We start from the raw sequence: 6,000 nt of genomic DNA, 5'->3' as shown, positions 1-6,000 counted from the left end.
GTAAAATATAATGTAACAATTTATTAATAAAGTACCTAATTATATAAATTATATATATTAATATTAATATTAATATTATTGTTATGCCAAACCATGATATGCGTTCTCTCTGTCCCTCAATACTATTTATTTATTTCTCTCCCTAGCGCCCTTTTGCTTGCTGTGTAATGCTGGGTCTGTGGTGGCTCAAACTCTGCACAGCCTGTTTTCTATTAGGGAGGAAATGGAATCCGAGAGTAATGCAGAGAGGTTGACAATGCTTCCTCCATTACAATTTGACATCCATTGCTGGTCTCTGGGCACTTGAGATGGTGTTTTATGTGATCTATAATTATAAACGTTATCAATGTGACTGTCGTGTGTTCAACAGGTGCCCAGGCAAAATGGATTGGGATCCTTTCTCTGGAGTTCCATCCTACTTGTTTCAAGCCTAGCTTGGGGAGCTAGTCTTCAAGTGGTTCTAGTTAAATGGGCTGAACAACAGGCAGAAGGCTCTAACGGTGGCAGAAACTGTATAACACGTGGCCCAAGCATAACTCAATATTAGACATGATGTGTTGGGCAGTGTTCCAACCCAACTTGTTCAATCTAATGTCTCCTGTCTTAGTCCACGACATGGATGATGTGCTGGGCTGCCCAGATTCCACCTTCAGGACTGAACTGACTGGCAGTCAGCTTGATAAAAAATAATAGCAGCATGTTAAGGGGGTTATAACAAATGTAAAAATAAAAGGCAAGACAATAGCATAGAGGCGGGGAGGGGAGAAACAGAAGTATACTATTGTAGGTTTCTTATACTGCGTGGGAAGTAGTATACTGTCACCTGAGCATAGACTGTGACAAGCTAGATGTATGCCAGAAACCCTAAAGTCGCTAACAAACCAAAAAGGAAAACAAAGACTCATATGGAAAGTCCACAGAAAATAAAATGGAATCATAAACAAACAAACTTGACTACTCTAAAGGAAGGTAGAAAAAGAAGGAAAGGGGTAAAATAGAGTGAACAGAGAGATGATAAACTCCAACTTAACCAGATTAAGAATCACAAGAAATGTTAGTGGTATAACAACATCCTCAGATAAAAGTCGGAAAGTGTCAGATAAAAAAGGAAGACCTGAGTTTATTCTGGCTACAAATGCACTTTAAATATAAAGACTGAAGAGGTAAATGTAAAAAGAAAGGAAAAGACACCCCCTGCTGACACTACTAAAGGAAGCAGAAGTGGTTGCTTTACTATCAAAGTGAGATGGTTTCCCTGCGGTCGGGTTTCAGGCCACTCCCCTGGGCCATTAAACCCCTATATTAGAAAAGAGGGTCTCAGATCAACGACTTCAGCTTTCACCTGCAGGAACTAGAAAAAGAAATCCCAGGTAAGAAAAGGGAAGGAAATAATAAAGACCAAAGTGGAAATCAACAAAACAGATCAGAGGAAAACAATAGAGAAAATCAATTAAACTGAAATCTGATTATTTCAGATCGATAAAATTGACAAACCTCTACCCAGACTAATTAAGAAAAAAGAAAAAAGAGAGAGAGAGAGAGGTGAGAGAGAGAAGACAGACGCACAAGAGGAAGATCAGGAATGAGAGAGGATTCTGCACACGTTAAAAAAATAAAAAGTAAGAAAAAACAAGGGAATATTATGAACAACTTTATGACAATCAATACATTTGACAACTTATAAAATGAACAGATTCTTTTTTTTTTTTTTTTGGTGGCTGGTACAGAAAATTCCTTGAAAGATACAAATTGCCAAAATTCCCTCAAAAGAAATAGGTCATCTAAACAGCCCTATGTCTGTTAAAGAAATTGAAATAAAAACTTTTCCCCAAGGAAAACTCCAGGGCCAGGTGGCTTCGGTGGTGACTCCTACTGAGCAGTAGAAACAGAAGAAGCAACGCCGACTCTTCACAGACTCACCCAATATCACATCAGCTTTCACGTGTCCCAAGCACCCTCCAATCTGGGACAGTTCCTCAGTCCGTCTGGGTTTCTCAGGACCTTGAGACATTTGAGAGGACTGACTGGTTAGTTATTTTGTAGAATGTCTCTCAGTTTGGGTCTATCTGATATTTTCTCAGAGGTCGTCTCAAGATTATGTATTTTTGCGAAAAACACCCAAGAAACGATGTGCCCTACTCAGTTCATTGGATCGGAAGGTACGTGATATCAGCATATTTTAACACTGTTAGTGGAGCCTCGATCCATTGGTGATGGTGGTACCCGCCGGGTTTTTCCAAGGTAAAGTTACTGTTTCCCCCTTTCTATTTTCTCATTATCCTGTGCAGAGCTACCTTGAGTCTATGTGGACATCCTGTCTGTCACCGTATCTTCGCCCGCTCAGGTAGCATCACCAGTGAGCCTCACCTGTTGCAGTGACGACTGTGCCATGTGCCTGTGGTAACCTTCTATCTCCACTTTTCCTTCTGCCTTTATTAACTGGAATTCTACTGTGGGAAGAGCTGTTCCTTTCCTCTTGTTTAGTGAATGATTCCATTATTTATATCAGTACGGGCTGATGTAAGTTATTTATATCAGCATGGAAATCAGGAATATTTATTTTATTCTATGGGTTATAACACATTATTATCATTATTTGGTTGACAGCTTATATTTTCCAGATTTGGCCATGGAGATCTCCTTCCAATTACCTCCTGAATCCTTTCAATATGTCCTCCATCATTTTCTGACCATTTCATTCCTTCCTGGCACTACAGAATGTTCCAGACTCCCATTTGTCTTTCCAAAACATGCCTTTAGGATACACCCTGCCATTCAGAAAATGACCTTTTTGAGTTAGAGAAAGGGTGTGATCGGATTGAGAGAAATCTACAAGAGGCAATCAAACTCCAGCAAAAACGAGTGTGGGGAGGCCAGTAGCCCCCAGGCTGGAAGACACAGGGGTTGGTGGGATTCCTGGGACTCAGCTCATGCTGAGGCTGGAGTGGGGACTACCTGGCATGGGCTGTTGCCTTCAGTAGAAGAACCCTGCCATGGCCAGTCCCCAGCCAGGAGGGCGTGGAGCAAAGGAAACAGTTACCCTCCATGTCTCTTCTCCAGCCCTTCCGTTTCCAGCCTGTTTCCCAACAACCATGTGCAACATTCTTATTTCATCTTAAGTCGTTCTTTTTAGCCCAAATCATGGACAACAAAGAGGGCATACACAGGCTTTGCCAACTGTCAAGGTCTTGAAGACATTCCCCTACATTTTTTTCTAAAAAAAGTTTGGTGTTTGACCATTCCCATTTAGATTTATAATGCACCTCAGATTAATTTTGTGTATGGTGTGAGGCAGGGATGGAGGTTCCATATTTTCCATATGTGGCTCTATTTGCTGAAAAGGCGAACCTTCTCCATGGATTTGCAGTGGCGCCTTTGGTGTGAATCGAGGGGTCTTATCTGTGTGGGTTTGTTTCTGGGCTCTCTCTTCGATTCCACTTTTTAGTCAACTTGTGCATCCTTACGCCAGATATCACACTTTCTGAATTCCTGTAGCTTTGTGATAAGTCTCGATACCTCAAAGTGTGGGTCCACCAAATGCATTGCTCTTCTTCCAGATCGCCTTGGCTGTTCTTGGCTCTTCACATTTTGATATAAATTTTCGAATCATCTAGTCAGTTTCTGCCAAAGATAAAAGACTGCTGGGATTTTAACTGGGATTGAATTGAATCTATATATCCACGTGGGGAAGAACAAACATCGCGGAGAGCCTCTGATTCCATCTGGGGAATGTGTTCTATCCTTCCACTCACAGATCTTATTTAGTGTCCCTCAATAATATCTCCGTTGTCAGCCTAGAGGAATGTCACATCTTCTGTTAGACCCGTTCCTAGGTATTTGATGTTATTATAAATGGTATCTTTTAAACATGTAAATATTTCCTTTTCCAATGCTTACTGCTGGTATATAGAAAGGGGTAAGAGATTTGAAGGGACACTTCACCAAAGAAGTTACACGGACGGCACATAGCATGTGAGAAGATACCGGAGATCATTAGCCACTAGGGAAATGCAAACTGAACCCACGACGAAATGCCACTTTACACTTATTCGAATGGCTTAAACCTACTTGTAGGCATTTACCCAAGAAATATGAACGCGTATGTTTGCACAAAGACTTGTACACAAATGTCCACGGCAGCCTTTATTCATAACAGCTAAAAACTAGAACCAATCCAAGGCAACCCATAGGGGTGGTGAATGAATGAGTAAGTGTCCATCCGTATAATGGAGTACAACTCACCAGTAAAAAGGACCCACATAGATGGATCTCGCAATAATTATTCTCAATGACAGAAACCAGGCGGAAACAACAACAACAACAAAATCAATAAAGAGTGCATCCTGTATGATTCCATTTATACAAAACTTTAGAAATGGAAACGAGTCTACAGTGACAGAAAGCAGACCAGTGGTTGCATAGTGAGGGAGACGAGCAGGGGTGGGAGCAGGGATGAGGCGTTCATGAGTGTATACATATGTCCAAAGTTAGCAAGTTGTATACAGTAGTCCGCCCTGATCTGCAGTTTCATTGTCCCTGGTTTCAGTTACCCACGGTACACTGCAGTCTGAAAATGTTAAATGGAAAATCTCAGAAATAAACAACTCATAAGTTTTAAGTTGCACGCGACTCTCAGTCGTGTGAGGAAATCTCACACCATCCCACTCAGTCCTGCCCCGGCTGTGAGTCACATTTGTCCAGCGGATCCACGCTGGTCGTGCTCCCCGTTAGTCACTTGGTAGCCATCTCAGTTATCAGATCAACACGTCACAGGAAGAGTGAGCACAGCACGATAAGACACTTTGAGAGAGAGAGAAAGAGCACATTCACTGACTCTTACTATAGTAGTCGTGGCTGCAGAGTCATAGTTCGGTCAGCAACAGACCACATATACAACAGTGGTCCCCTAAAATTGAATGACTATACCGCACAGCCTAGGTGTGTAGGAGGCTGTGCCACATAGCTTGTGCATGTGCACTTTATGATGTTTGCACAATGACAGAATCCCCTAATGACGCATTTCTGAGAACATATCCCATAGTTAAGTGACACATGACTGTATATTAGAATGTCCTGCTGTTTTTGTTATTGCTGTTGATCTTACTGTGCGTAATTTCTACAATGAACTTTGTCATGGGTGTGTATGTATAGGAAAAAACAGTACATGTAGGCTTTGATATTATCCACAGTTTCAGGCATCCACTGGGGGCCCTGGAATGTATCCCCTGAGGATAAGTAGGGGACTACTGGGCATTAAATACGTGTAGTTTATTTTATGGCAACTTTACCTCCTTAGTAAAGTTGTTAAAAATATAGAAACTTACCCCCTTCCTGACCTGGTAATTGTTCGGAGATTCTTCGACGCGTCTGGCTGGGGCATCAGGAGCCTGGGCCAGGGTCCAGCCCCGATCCTGCCTCACTGTGCGGTCCTGGGCAACTCCCCTCTGCTGACCTACTTCCCCTGACGAGGGGAGCAGATGACGGCAGCGTCCTTCCCAGACTTAGTCACTGTGGGGTGTGGTAAGGTTGGCACAGACGGGAGGGCAGAGACAAGAAGCCAGTAGACCTCTGGTCTGTGCCTCGGCTCAGAACCGATGCAGCACCCCCCGGCACCCCAGTACGCCTCAGTCCCAATGACCTCAACATCCCCAACCCAAGGGGCAGGGCCCTGGGAGAGCAGCAGCCAGGCCTTGGAGCTCCCACAGGGTGGTCTGTTCTGACAAGTCCAGCTTCAGCATTGGATATGTCAGGTGGTGTCAGCAGGGACGTGAAGGGCAGAAGTCTTTTTTTTTTTTTTTAAAAAAAAGATGACCGGTAAGGGGATCTTAACCCTTGACTTGGTGTTGTCAGCACCATGCTCAGCCAGTGAGCGAACCGGTCATCCCTATATGGGATCCGAACCCGGGGCCTTGGTATTCTCAACACCACACTCTCCCGAGTGAGCCACGGGCCGGCCCAAGGGCAGAAGTCTTTTGGGTACAACTGACAAAATGCTGCTCA

This window comes from Cynocephalus volans, chromosome 10 (assembly GCF_027409185.1).
Source record: "Cynocephalus volans isolate mCynVol1 chromosome 10, mCynVol1.pri, whole genome shotgun sequence".
Classification (NCBI taxonomy): domain Eukaryota; kingdom Metazoa; phylum Chordata; class Mammalia; order Dermoptera; family Cynocephalidae; genus Cynocephalus; species Cynocephalus volans.
The sequence above is the reverse complement of the archived record's forward strand: the minus strand, read 5'-3'. Positions refer to the sequence as shown.